Consider the following 15,724-nt stretch of genomic DNA (forward strand, 5'->3'; position numbering starts at 1 on the left):
ACTATGCTTCTTGTTTTGTTATCCATTAATAATTTATAATATACAATTGTGGTGACTGTTATACATCATAATCATGGTCCATTAGAACTGCAACAGGGGCAACAGGTGCTGACACAGAAGCTGCTAGACGATCTCTCAGGCGATCTCCATCCTGCACATCTGCCAGCTCATACTCTGGTGCATCGTCATTGCTATCTGGTCTCAAGGCAATCTGCTCTGGCTCCAGGATGTCTCCATTGGTGATGCACAGATTGTGCAGGATTGCACAGCAGGTAACCACAATGAAACGATGGCTTAACCTCAAGGGCCTTGAAGAAAATGGTACGCCATCGTATCTTCATCATGCCAAAGGATCTCAATGATGTTGCGTGCCTTTGAGTGGTGATGATTGAAGTGGGCTCTCACTGGATCCCTCACCGGTTCTCTGTAGGGTGTCATCAAAGCAATCGGTTTGGAGATACAAGGGTAGCCACCATCTCCAAGAATGCAGCATCCATCAGGGGGATAAGCTCGCTGAGTGAAGATGGGACTGTTCTTCAGAACCCGAGAATCATGGACCGACCCAGGCCAGCCAACATAAATGTCAATGAATCTGCTCTTATGGTCACATACAGCCTGTAGCTGAATGGAATAGAATAACTTCCTGTTCAGGTAACAGTTAGTTAGTTAGATAGATCGATAGATCGATAGATCGATAGATCGATACTTTATTCATCCCCTTGGGGAAATCCAGGTGTCCAGTAGCTCACACAATCTGTATTAACATATAACTATAGATTAGAGACAATACAAAATAAAAGAAGGTAATGCAGCATGCACAGGGTTAAAAACCAAAATTACTTAAAAGCAAAGAGTCAAATAAATGAATAGAAGGTGTCAATAAAAAGTAAAAAAGTACCACATAGTCCTTGAGGATTATTGCACAGAGTCCAGTGGTATTGCACAGGGTCCACACAGTCCTTGACAGAGTCAAACCTACACAGAGTCCAGTAGTAATATTTCACAGAATATTTCACAGAATCCAGCAGCCAAGGTCATAAGCCCCTGCTATTGACTGAGGTGTTGTAAAGTCTGATGGCTGTGGGGACAAAGGATCTCCTGAACCGTTCAGTCCTGCAGCGCAGCGAGATGAGCCGTCCGCTGCAGCTGCTTCTCTGGCCTGCCAGGGTGTTGTGGAGGGGATGACTGACATTGTCCAGGATGGCCTGCACTTACTCCGTGTGCATCTTTCCACCACAGTCCCCAGTGAGTGCAACCTCCCGCCAAGCACTGAGCCAGCCTTTTTCACCAGCTTGTCCAGCCGCCTAGTGTCCTTGTCTTTCATGCTGCCTCCCCAGCAGACCGCAGCGTAAAAGAGGACACTTGCCACCACCGACTGATAAAACATGTGCAGCATTTTACTGCAGACGTCAAAGGACCTAAGCCTCCTTAGGAAAAAGAGCCGGCTCTGCCCCTTTCGGTAGAAGGCATCTGTATTCAGGGACCAGTCCAGCTTGTTGTCCAGATGCACACCTAAGTATTTATATGTGTGCACCACCTCAATGTCCACCCCTCAAATGTTGACTGGCTGAAGAGGGGGCTTAGACCTGCGAAAATCCACCACCATCTCCCTGGTCTTGGAGGTGTTCAGTAGGAGGCAGTTCTTATTGCTCCAGTCACTGAAGGTCTTCGTCAGGTTCCTGTACTCCCCCTCCTGCCCATTCCTGATGCACGCCACAATAGCAGTATCATCCGAGTATTTATGTATGTGGCAGGACTCAGAGTTGTATTTAAAGTCCACTGTGTACAGTTAGCATCTTCTGTGGGAGGTTTTATCCTAACCTGGCACCCATCAATTGCCCCTACAGCAATTCTGAATGCTTATGACCCAGCAAGCTGTGTAAAGCCCAAGCCTATCTCCTCCGAGTTGTCAGCAGATGGCAGGTGGATGATCTGACTTTCCAGACTCTTAATTTTGCGTGCCACTCTGGATGATGTCATTGACAGTGGAACGGGGGATGTCAAAATCTCTGCTCACTACTCTGTATGACGTTGCACTGGCCAACCAGAAAACAAAAACAAGAATCTCTATCTCAAGACCCCAGCCATGGTCATACTAGTCTCTCAAGTGATGGAAGAGGTTGTTGAGGGTTTTTCTTGATAGGCGATAATCAGGTCGAAGGTCACAGCTATCATCAAAAAACACTCTATGGATTTTCAATCTGCAAAAAGTTTTAAAAAGTTATATCATACATAATGGCTTAACAGCTTAGATTCATTAATCAAATACTGGACATATTAATTTACTCACATCATAGATTTACATCAAATGATGTGTAACCTACCCAAATAAATGATATGGGAATATTGTATCCAGTCTTTTTCATTTCAATTTTTGGATGTGCTGCCTCTCTTTTTTGACTAATAGCCTATGTATTTTACAGATATAATTGTAATTATATAGGCTATTACCTTGTAGCTTTATTGTTATAGGCAGGGAGGCACAGCATTAATGTGTGTTTAATGTGTGGTTTCTGGTGGACTCTAATGTAACACGGCCCTTCCAAAGACTGTAGTTTGGTCAATAGACAGCAATCTTACAAGCTTAACTGTAGCCTACTATATAGAGAAAATGTTATTCACAATTTGTCTACTACAGATCGCTATTGCCTTGTTTCCTAATTAGACTGCATGAGTTCATAACCTCAAGACAACTCAAGCGAAACCTAATACCTCTACTATATGCCGTAGTATTAATGTCAGGTAAGTTAGCAAGCTAACGGTTATTTACCATCCGTCGACCTGTACGTCGGTGGGCCAGAAGACTCATTTGCAGTGTCCTTCTTAGATGAGCAGAAGCCCGTCTGTTGGCATCTCTTAATAGCAATACATTTATTATCATTAACCCGATTCGCAAAGGGATCATCTTGGTAAGATAATGGTTTGGTGAAATTAGCCAGGAGATTAAATTGTAAATGTGGAAAAAAAACAGTTAACTGGCGTGTATTCTAGAATCGTTATTGAGCATGAGAGCGGGGCAATTTAAAAATGATAGAAAATGATAAGATGATGCCTCTTGCTATTTAGGCTACATATATATTGCTATCTTCATCTTGTCATGTTAGTTGAAACATTTGTTTATGCGACTGGTGAATGCAGACGCAGGTTGATGATGAATTATTAGTGTCCGAATTCACTCAATCATGTGTGATTTACCGCTAATTAGTGCACTAATAGAGCAGCACTATATAGGGCAATACAAATGAGGGAATAGTGATCCATTCCGGCCACAGCCAAGGAATTCCTAGTTCTTGTGTAACACGCATACGGGTCCATGCTACAACCGTACCGCTGCTACAGTCGTCCCGGTTCTTCCCTAGCTGTAGATGGCCGACGTAAAACATACCTTGGCTTTGTCTTTTTAAATAAACGTTGTCTGTTTAAATAATGGCATCACAAATGGTTGCGGCTCGCCAGAGCAAACGGCTTCCTGCAAGCCAAATAGCACTATACAAACTGTATAGCGGCTGACTGTAGGCTATGCTAAACTCCATTGAAACAGCTCTCTTTGTCGTCGTTAATAGTAGAAACAAATGCAGGGCCAATTCACAACTCGACCCGAAAGATTTGTAGAAAAGAACATAATTATTCTATCAACTAATTAATTTATTTGCCTTGGCTTGTAAGCGATTGATATTACTGATAAATTGACATATTTAAATTTTGGCACATCAAGCCGCTATCAATACTATTACACATAAAAAGCTCCATTATCGACTTAAATCAGTAAAAACAATCATTAAATCGTTAAAAAAATATATTATATATTATTATATATATATATATATATATATATATATATATATATATACATACACACACACACACACATATATATATACATATTTATACATATATATATATATATATATATATATATATGTATATATATTTATATATTTATATATATATATATATATATATATATATATATATATATATATATATATATATATATATATATATATATAAGCAGGTTGGGGTTTGGTTCTGCATAAACTTAGGCTGGCGCTACCATTAAGCTAGCCTTTTAGTGGTATGATTTTGGCTAGCGCAACCAGCAACTAAATTAACAGATTTTTAAAAGAATACAGTTGATAAGGTAGCTGTACAAATAAGGTAACCTTGGCCTACTAGCATACCAGTGACTTACCGCAATTTTCAGCGATCGGGCACTCTTCAGTGCCCTTCTTGGTTGTTCTGCCTCCCCAGCAGATGCTTGCCTCAATTGCCCAACCTCCTCCCTCTTCCCTAAGGGGGCGATCACACCGAGACGCGGCGCAAGAGAGGAGCGCACACCAGGCGCGCCGTACCATAGGAAAACAATGGTTTTGCTGGCGACATGTTTCTAGCGACGCGTCTCGGTTTTCTAGTGGTTTTTAGACACGCATAAAAGTTAAAATATTCTCAACTTTTCAGCGCAAGGCGTGGAGTCGCACCGCTCGTCAATGTCACATTTGGCACAGGCAGCCAATCAAATCAAGCAAGAGGCGGGCTTTACTACTTTACCACTTCCTTCCTGTTTTGATGCCAATAGATGTGGTAGGAACGGTGGGACAATGGCAAATGCAGACGAAAGGTTGATATTAGCTGTATTTAATTACAATGAACTATGTGATTCAAGGTCACCCCATTATCCTTTTTTTTTTTTATATTAAGAGTTTTATTGTTCATCTTCATCATTATACAAAACACACAATAGACAAGGTAATACAAAAGACAACACTGCATAACAAAACAGAAATAAAGATAACAGGGGGGGGGGGGGGGGATGCAAGGGTGACACCCAGAGCCCGCAACAGCATTCGACAGGCTTTTCTTTCTTATACATTCTTTATACAAGCCTTCTCAAGCGAAGGCAGGTACCTGAGATATAGAAAGTGGTCACAGAATAAGCAAGGGTTTTACTACAGGCCACACAAAGCAAGAGAAAAAAAACACAAAAAAAAACAAATGAGAGGAGAAGGGAAAGAGGGGTTGTGTTACTTAACAAGTCTTAATTGCTAGGGCGAGTATAATCAGTTACTATTTACTATATGGTCAAACAAGGAACTTGCGGACAGTGTCCCAGTGGTCCTCCAGGCCCTTGTCAAAGTCTTTTAACAGGCAGGCTGCCCGTTCCATATTCAGCAAGTCCAGGTATTCCTCCAGCCACGAATCCCTAGAGAAGCAGGCTGGCTTACGTTCCTTCCAGTTTAAAAGAATTAGTCTTTTAGTAGACAAGCAACCCAATGTCCAGAGCCAGTCAACAGTGACTCCAACACTAGGTTTTAGGCCCAGCAGGCATGCTATGGGACATACAGGGAAATTAACATTAAAAAACTCTGACATTAGGGATGTAACTTCTAACCAGAGTGTTTTAACAGCTGGACAGTCCCAAAGCAGGTGGAGTAATGAACCTCGATTGCCACAATTGTGCCAGCATAAACTTTGGTGTTTGTCGTCCATCTTGGATAATCTAACAGGGGTAATATATGCTCTGCTCAGAATCTTGTATTGTATAATCCTAAATCTCACACATTTAGAAGAGCTCAAAGCCGACCTCCAAATTGTATTCCACTGAGAAGCAGTCAAGGATATATTAAGGTCATGCTCCCAAGCCAGCTGAACAGAAGAATATGCATTAGGGGCAGCCCTAAACATTAAGGTATAAATATTTGAGACCACACCTCTTGACGAGGTTGCCTTCTTAAAAAGCTGATCCCACTCCGAGCATGAGGCAGGCACAGCTCCCTCTTTACATTTCCTATTTATAACAGACGATAGTTGTGCATATGTTAAAAAGAAAGTATCTAAAAGGCCAAACTGATTTTTAAGTTGTTGAAATGGTAAGATTTTATCGCTAAAGATCTGTCCGACTGTTGTAATGCCAAGCCTCTGCCAAGTTTTGTTACTTAAAGTACATCCTCCAGCTGAAAGGATGGGGTTACACCAGATGGGACAGGATGGAAGAGAAAGCCCCTCGATACTAAATCTCCTGTGTAGCTGCTTCACAATAGAGCATGAAAACCTAATAATAGTGTTGTCCAATAGAGGTGGTGGTCTTGGACAGTACCACAATGATGCCAAGGATATTTTATTATTTCCAGATATGATGCGCTTCTCCAGCCATTCCCAGCTGCCTACCAGAGAGTCGGGCTTGTAGGCCCAAGTCAATGGATACTTTGCATTGTATGAAAGATAATACTGAAATACATCTGGGACTCCTAGACCACCCCTGGATCTGGGTATAATTAATTTCTTGTAAGCGATTCTGGGCTTTTTATTATTCCAAAGGAATCGAATAAAAAGGGATTTGATGTCTCTGAACCAGTTTTGAGGAAATTTAAGAGGAATAGATGCAATGATATGAGTAAGTCTTGGTAGAACATTCATTTTCAATATTTCTGCTCTACCCCATAGAGACAGTGGTAAGGCTATCCATCTGTTGATGTCATCCTTGATGGACTGGAGGATGCCAGGGCCATTAAGGCTGAAGATTTTAGTAATAGGAGATATGATGTTGATTCCCAAATACTTAATTCCATTTGTTTTCCAAATAAAAGGGGTGCCCATTAGATCAGATTTAAATGAGTGAGAGTTAAGTGGCATTGCCTCACTCTTGTTCCAATTGATCTTGTATCCAGAAAAACTGCCAAATAAATTAACCAAATTAAGAACTGCGGGTATAGAGGATGCTGGCTTGCTTAAGGTGAGCAAAATATCATCAGCATACATATTCAATTTAAAATCGTGTCCATGGAAGTTCACACCGTGTATGTCACCACTAGAACGGATTGCACATGCTAATGGTTCGAGGGCGACGATGAAAAGTAGGGGGCTGACTGGACAACCCTGCCTAACGCCTCATTGTATAGAGAAGGGTTTTGAGACTAATCCATTAGTTCTAACAGAGGAAAATGGCTCACTATAAAGAGCTTTTACCCAGCTAATGAACTTGGGACCAAAACCAAATTTTTTAAACGTATAAAATAAATAGGGCCATTCTATCTGGTCAAAGGCTTTTTCAGCATCTAATGATGCTGCAATGACTGGAGACTTACTGGAACTAGCTTCTAGCATAATCTTAAAAAAACCCTCCGCATATTATTCGAGGACAGACGACCTGGGATGAAACCTACTTGGTCTAGATGCACTATAGATGGGACTACCTTCTCCAAACGGAGTGCCAGGATCTTAGCCAGGATCTTATAATCACAATTTAACAAACTTAAAGGACGGTGGTTACCCATCAGAACTGGATCTTTACCTGGTTTTGGCAACAAAGAGATAATGGCCCTGCACATAGAGGGAGGCATGGATTCAGATTCCAATATTTAAATAACAACAGTAAATATGTAGAAAGCTGCTCTTTAAAACACTTGTAGAATTCGATTCCCAGGCCGTCGTCCCCTGGAGTTTTTCCCGAAGCCATCTTCATGATTGCAATCTCAATCTCAGCCCGTGTAACAGGGGCATCAAGCACATCCCTATCAACTGAACTGACTCTAGGAAGGCTAAAGCTTTCAAAGAAACTGTCCAATTCAGCTTCATTTGCATTATTTACTGTACCATAGAGTTTGGAGTAATAATTTTTAAAAGATTGATTAATTATAGCTGCATCACATTGTAACATACCATTCTCGTCTCTAATTGCTGGAATTGTCTGTCTATTTTCTATTTGCTTTAATCTATGAGCTAGCATCCTCCCTGCCTTGTCTCCAGTTTCAAAATACAATCTGCGCAAATGGAAAAGAGCAAATGCTGTCTCCTCATGTATGAGCCTCTGCAAGTCTGCCCTAGTGGTGAGGAGTGAGTTCCTCAGATCTAAGTTGGATGGATCCAGCATGTGCTGCTCCTCTAATCTCTTGAGTTTAATGTTTAATTCAGATTTTACCTCACCACGCTTTCTTTTCTCCGCTGAGAAGCTGATAAACCAGCCCTTGCAGGTAGCCTTAAAGGCCTCCCAGACTGTAGCCACACATAATACAGAATTTAAATTTAACACAAAAAATTCCAAAATTTGATTTCTTATGAGAGAGATAAATTTATCATTTTTAAGAAGTGATGTATTGAGTCGCCACTGTCTAGATTTGCAGGGGTTGGCCAAGGGGAAAAATGTGACAGAAACTGCAGCGTGGTCACTTACAACAATGCTATTCATCTTGATCTCAAGAACATTTTGAACCAAGTTTGACGACATCATAATGTAATCTATCCTAGAGTAGGAGTTATGTGCCCCAGAATAAAAAGAGTACTCTCGAGCATCTGGATTGATCAAACGCCACACATCTGTTACAGCAAGCTGAGATTGAAACTCCCTCATGGCTATGGATATCTGTTTGTCTGAGGGGAGGGGGGGACTGGATCGATCCAATACAGGGTCACAAACAGAATTAAAATCTCCACCTATAATGAGAGGACCTTCCATAGACTGAGATATCATTGGGCACAGAGAGGTCACCCCATTATTCAAATACTAATCAGCGAATGCATGCATGGAGTTGCGTGAGCAGCCAGGTGAATCTCTCTGGTGAGTATAATGCCGTTTACTATGCTGATAAATAGGCTAGCTAGCTAGTTAGCTGTTGGACTGTGAGAGAGCTACGGAGTATGTGAGAGGGAAGGGGGAATTCATAGCTCATGCCGTGATAGTTTCATGTAGGCTACTGTCTTTGAGAGAGACAGAGAGACCACATGTAAGTGGGGGCATGGGGGAGATTACAGGAGATTAGTTTGTGTATGTGTGTGTGTGTGTGTGTGAAGTGGAAGAATGCAAGAAGAAATGGAAATATTTCAGAGACAAACATATAAAGGAAAGGAGAGAGGAGAGAACCAAAAAGGGAGTGGAGGGTTGCAGAAAGAGTAGGTGGAAGTACATGGGAATCCTCTCTTTTATGGAACCTCATGTGCAAGAGAGGACCACTACTTCCAACATGGAAAATCAGGATGAGAATGAGACAGAAGTAGGGATTTGTTGGTCATTTATCAATTCACACATCTATTCACTGCAATTTTATTAAACAAACTGTTTTTTGTCTTGCCATGGAACTTTTTAACAGATAATTCTTGATCTCATTCCTGTTGACCCTGAAAAGGAGTTGACACAATTACCTCAGGTAACTGACACCAGACAGTAAATAGACTTAACATAAATGGAAGGGTGGGGAGTTGTCTTCATAAAAGTTGACACCATGGTTCATTTTGATTGTGTTTACTTACTTGCATTTGAGCCTTGTATGCAATTAGCTAAGTTAACTGATAACAAGTTTTTACACACTATATGTCAAACAGGAGCTGCTCCCTGAAACCATGGGGACTGAAAGAGAAGAGGAGATGCTGGGACCCCCGACCCTGAACCAGCACACCACTCAAGCAGTCCAAGAGGTCACCGCAGGGACTGAAGTGCAGGCAATCCCGACCCACGCACCCAAGAGACTCCATCCCCATACACGAAAGGCCTCAACCTCCACTGCTGCAGCGAACAAAAGGATGGCCACTGTCCCACCCCAGTTAACTGAATACCAGCAGCACATCCTTGGTGTCTTAAACAAGCCTAACAATAAGGATGAACAGTTCCTTATGAGCCTCTTGCCAGCATTCCAGAGGCTGGACAGCAAATCTAAGTCTAAAGTCCGCATGGGCTTTCAGAAACTCCTGCATGAAGCAAAATTTGGTGACTTATAAGTCACTTATAAGCATTTTTATTTTATTTATATATAAAATTTATATTTTATGAAAAAGGTTGAAATGATGAAATTAGCCTTGTGCCATTGTTCCAATTATTGTCCAGTGGCCAATAAGACAAAGTGTAAGTTTGGACGGAAACTTTGTATGTTAGGTGAATGTAATTAAAGTAAATAAAAGTATTTCAAAGATGCATTTAGATTGTATGTATGTTTTTTTTTTTATTATTTTAAGTTGAGTACAGTATATGTATGTAGGGTAAATCAGAAAAAATAAAAAATAGGAATGGCTATTTAATTTCTCAATATGAATAACATTCTCATCAACAATGGAAAACAGTAATAATTTGATTGCACAGTATGATTTTTTTTTTTCAAAATGAACATAGATGTGAATTTGAGATGATTTAAAAAAACAAAAAAAGAAAACAGGAGCCTCACTTTAAAGCTCATGAGTAATGTTTAAATGATGCTGTCTTGCCAATGGAGAGCACCAGCTGGAGAGGAGAAATAGGTTGTAAAGGTCTCCCTCACAGCCTGGGCTTCTCTTGAAGCATTGTTGCTGCCAACATGTTCCAGGTGCTGAACAGCACACTGTTCAACAGCGGAGAAGGTGGCATGGTCATGGTCTTCCTGCATCTCCCAGTGCAGAAAGTTATGGAGGATGCAGGTAGCTTTCACCACCCTCTCTGCAACCTGTGGAGACACCCCCAGAACTCTCCGGTAGAGACGCCACTGTGTCGCAAGAATGCCAAATGTGCATTCCACCATTCTCCTGGCCCGGGACAGCCGGTAGTTGAGCACCCTCCTCTCTCTTGTGTTGTTCTGTCCCGGGTAGGGTCTCATCAGCTCCGTGCGCAGAGGAAACGCCTCATCTGCCACAAACACATGGGGGACTGGGCTCTGATCCTCAGCACCAGGGAGAGGGACATCTGCGGGGAGCTGAAGGGTCTGGGAATACAAGGCCTTCCCAAAGGCAGACGCAGCCAGGGTCCCACCATCGCTGCTTTTCCCATAAGCCCTGACATCAATCACTCGGAAGGGGTAGTGCGCATCTACTACAGGAGGCCTTCAATGTCACATACAGGACATGGGGACAAATCCACACAGCATAAAAATATTATATAATTCATCATCAAAAGCATTCTCAATATCCTCAACAACTAAATTCTCATCACTAAGCACAATAAGATATTTAAGCTAATAAATATTTCAAATTAAAACACAACAGGCATATACAATACACACAAATTGTATCAGTGTAGGCCTACAAATCAAATCCACACTTAAACCATTTTCTGATCATCATCCATAAGTAGCTTATTAATAGCCTACATGTCCTACTAATACGGAGCCTGGGAGTGGCCATCGGGAGAAAAATTATTTATGTCGTGGCCACGATTTACTGTAACATGCGCACGATATGCAATTCGAGCTCTCGTTTTCTTTTTTCGTGCGCACGAGATACAATTCGTTCCCTCGATCTGGTTAAAATGAGCCCTCGTTTTGGTTTATTCGTGCGCACAAGATACAATTCGTTCCCTCGATTTCCTCTTTACGTGCGCACGAATTGCCAAAACGTGCCCTCGAAATAGTGATATCGTGCTCTCGATATATAATACATGCGCTCTTCGCAAGCTTATAAAGAGTCAGTGCACAAATTGGTGATTATGTTTAAATGTGGCGCTGTCCTGGGTGTGTTGCAGCCACCTGATTGTGTTTACATGGCCTGAAGGTTAAGTGGCTAAATATGTTGCAATATTTGGGGGATATGCATAGTCAGTGTAAACAGACAATGGGTATTAACATACCAAATCCTTACTAGGCATATCTGCAATACCTAAAAGGTACCTTTTAAGTTGCATTTTTTCCTAAAACACACAGTTTAACGAAATCAAGGGAACGAAGTGTATCTCGTGCGCACGAATACCTAAAGTAACTAAAACGTGCGCACGTTACAGTAAATCGTGCGCACGAATGGACTAAAATGATATAACTTTTTTTCTCTCCCAATGGCCACTCCCAGGTTCCGTATACTAAACTTTACTCTGGAAAAAAATCTCAGTTGGAAGCTTGTTCCACTTTATCACAGCAGTGTATTAAAAATGTGTTTTTGACCATAGAACTACTTTTGACCAGAGCACGTAGCCAGGCAAAGTAGGCCTATCCCCTGAAAAACCAAACCCTGCGCGAGCCTATCAGTGTGCAGTTGCATGTTGTCAGTGGTCCTCAAAGACAATTCGAGAAAACTGCATCGTTGGATTCATCAACCAAAACCGAACGAACCGGCTACAGAGAGAGAAGAAAGCAGATATTTCTTAAGGTGAGTGTCTTAGCGTTAACTGCCACAGAAATAGGCTATTAACGTTACTTGCTTGTCAGGGGGAAATTTTCATTGGTATTTGCAAACTTTGTACCGTGTTTTGTAACACTAACGTTAGAGTCACGCTAGCTGACAGCCGAGCCTGACCAACCATGTTGGCTACGTTAATGCTAACTTGCAGGTTGATTTTTTGCTCAATAAACAATGTGGATAGCACCCCACTGACGCTCAAAAAGAAAAAAATCAAGAAAGTCGAGCCAGTTGGAGCAGTGACATTATAGTAAGTTATGTTAACCAAAGATACTGAAACGCCTTTGGCCTAACCGACAAAGCTTGAGAGACAGAGAGAGAGGTAACGTTAAGGAGATAAGGTTAGAGATATTTGTTGCTGCACAAATACTGAAGTGTAAGTTAGCTAGTGTAACGTTATGTCAAAGACTTCTATGCAAGTGTGACTGGAATGGAAGCAAACACTACAATGATGTAACGTTAGGTTAAAAGTTGGCTCTATTTATTTAGGCTATTTAGCATTATTTATTAATGTATATCTTGTCGTGAATATTTGTATGAAAGTGTTAATGAATCGGATTGAAGATAATTTTCAATTACCTTAGGCTAGTCTTTATTTTATCCAGTTAACAATTTAACATCACTGACTACAATAACTGTTGAGCTCAAATGGTGTTTAAACTGAGGTGCCACCTTGGTTGGATTTTGAGCCAGGAAAAACCCTATATTCATAGCCTATTTAACTACAAATGCTCAGATAATATTAGGTTTGGTACTACTATAATTGATTTTGCATAAGAATAAGCACTCTATAGTGTAGTGGTTCTCTGTTAGGGGTGTGTTCAAGGAGAGCCAGGACCCAGATGCAGAATCGAACAAAAACAGTTTATTTTCAAAAGTTAACAGAAAATCATCTTGACGGGAAAAAACGAGACCATGAACAGGCAAAATAACTTAAAGTGTCCAGGAGGGAAAAAACTCACTAGAAAACTGGGACTAGAGTATCTACAAGAGATACGCTGAGGAAACACTACGACAGGAGATCTTCACGAGAGCGAGGAGGCATGAGACACGAGCATGTGCGGGAATCATCTGGCACTGGGGAGAATTTGGAGCAGGCTTAAGAAGCCGGGCTGATTGCGGGATGAGAGACAGGTGTGCCTTGTGAGCCTCACTCCCGTGGAGATCGGCCCCGCCCCTCTGCATGTACCTGCTGAGGGAGAGGGAGAAAGGAAAAGGATTAGGTGGGCGGGCAAAACACAAAGAGCCAGATCATGACAGTTCTCATCCATTTTGATGATTGCCCCCTAAAAACAGAGCGATTTTGATGTAGTTTAACAGAATAGCAATTTCTTTAGTGTAGCTACTGATCTTTTTATCTGTTATTTATATTATGTTTATTATAAGTTAGCAGATATGAGTAATTCAGGTTTCCATCACTAGGCTGCAGATAGGGTTATAGGGTTATAGGCTAACATTCATCCTAGTTTTCTAATTTGTTTTTTTTCCTCTCTTTTCCTCTCTTTAGGTTATGACAGACTTCACATCTTGGACTTCGGTCCAAGTTTGCCAATGGCTGAAAGATATTGGCCCCTATCTTACACCCGGCGCAAAGCGCAGCGCAAGTGTCATTGCTAGTTTCCGACCGACGCAGTTGTCATTTTCACGCCCAGTGCCCACGTTGTTTAAATAGCTACAGGGCGTTGGTAGACAGATGTGAAGTCTCCCCCTCTCCTCCTTTCTTCCACTGACCAACTCAGCGCAATCAAAACTCTGTGTAAAGTAATTTCACACATATGATTGCATACCTTTAGAACAACAGTGTGATGAGACCAAGGGCGTAGGTTTGATTTTGACATTGGTAGGGACACAAATGGGGGAGGTCCGGAGGGGATGTAACCCCCACTGGAAGCTGAGGCATTTTACATTTATGATAGACTTCTGACCGCCATTTCATGTCATCTAGATCAGTGATTCTCAACCTTTTTCATATCGAGGACCCCTAGTTTAGTCCACATTAGAGCCATGGACCCCCATTTGATGAGATTTTGTCTCTCGGACCCAAATCTGAGAATACTTTTATTGTTAGATATGATTTTGATCCAGAATCCCATGACTGTCTGTATTGTAGGTAGAGAGATAACAGTGAAACTAAGATCAAAACAGTCATTCTTCTACATTCTGTAATTGTGTTAACTATTTGTAAATTAAATAATGCTGAAGTTTAACAATTCATCAATTTGCTGGGGACCCCCTGGAACCCCCTCAAGGACCGCTGGTGGTCCCGGACCCCACGTTGAGAACCACTGATCTAGATAGTTATGGTAGCCAATACACTCATTAACAGACACACAGACACAGGGGTGTAGCACATTAATGAATCCTTTACTCAAATTTGCCAGCTGAATGGGACTTTGAAGAGCACATTTTGTTTTAAGGCAGGTACTGTAGTACTGTTGCCTATTCAAACCAACGATCTGTATTTACATTTAAAATAATAATAATAATAATAAGATATTGTAAACTATATCCAAACCCTACATACAAACAGCTGAGCCAAACACATGCCTACGCCTGTCATTAACAGAGATGAACTGTTGGCATATTTGTTTTACATCAGTGTTGTCCAGTGTGGCACACATCAGCATTGTTCAATCTCACTTGTGACATGTAGGCTACTTACGGTCGTCACTCGTCACAGACGCACGCGACACGGTAAATAAACTAACTTTAATGGCGAAACACAACTGTTACTAATATAAAATAGGATGGAGTCTTCACTCGCATGCTCGCCGGTAGGCGGAGCTTTGGCTCTTCTTGCCCACAGCATTTCATACGTTAGCAAGAAATGGCAAAGCCAATCAGCGATTTTTGGGGGGGGTTAGGGAGGCAGTGTCACGCCAATTTTTATCCGGGTGACGCAATAACATTCTAAAACAGCTGTTATACTAAAGTTTCGTTACAGCGTCTGTTGCTATGCCGACACGGGACACCAATGCAGCGGGACTCGTAGTAGAGAACGCGATCTGTTAACATTGACTAGACAGTGACGGACAAAACAACGTTTATTGTCAATCAAAATAATTGCTAGGGACATTTCAGAGTCGCTTGATATTGGTAGGGACACGTCCCTACCGTCCCTACCCAATTCTACGCCCTTGGATGAGACACAGAGTTCCTGGACATGAAACAGGAGATATTCTGTCTGTGGATAAACTGAAAGATTAATTGCGCAATAGTGTGCTTCTGTATTTCCATGGGACATCCATGCGTAAAGCACGTCCCCAAAAGGATTTAATGGACAGAGCTCATTATATATCTACAAATATTTCACATTTAGCAAATGTTATTCATACTGGTTATTTCCTATGATTTAACACTATATAACACTGTAAGGTAGGCTGTAGGAAACGTGAGCTGAGCGCTGCGTAATGGCGCATTCCAAGGATTCCATGCAGTAAATTCACAAAATACAATATATACGGGGAAACGGAGGCGTAGCCATTACTTCAATATATTAAATATACACAGATGCTGATTTCGTTGCGATGTTTTTTTTCCAAAGATGAAGTTTTGAGGTAGGCTGTGGTGTTTTTCCCTATAGGCTACATTAGGTTACTGATGCGGTCTGTTGGTCTTTGCTTGGCTGCAGAAGCCTGTAGTCCAGACAAAAGCTGAGTGATCCGCC

This window comes from Centroberyx gerrardi, chromosome 4 (assembly GCF_048128805.1).
Source record: "Centroberyx gerrardi isolate f3 chromosome 4, fCenGer3.hap1.cur.20231027, whole genome shotgun sequence".
NCBI classification, from domain to species: Eukaryota; Metazoa; Chordata; class Actinopteri; order Beryciformes; family Berycidae; genus Centroberyx; species Centroberyx gerrardi.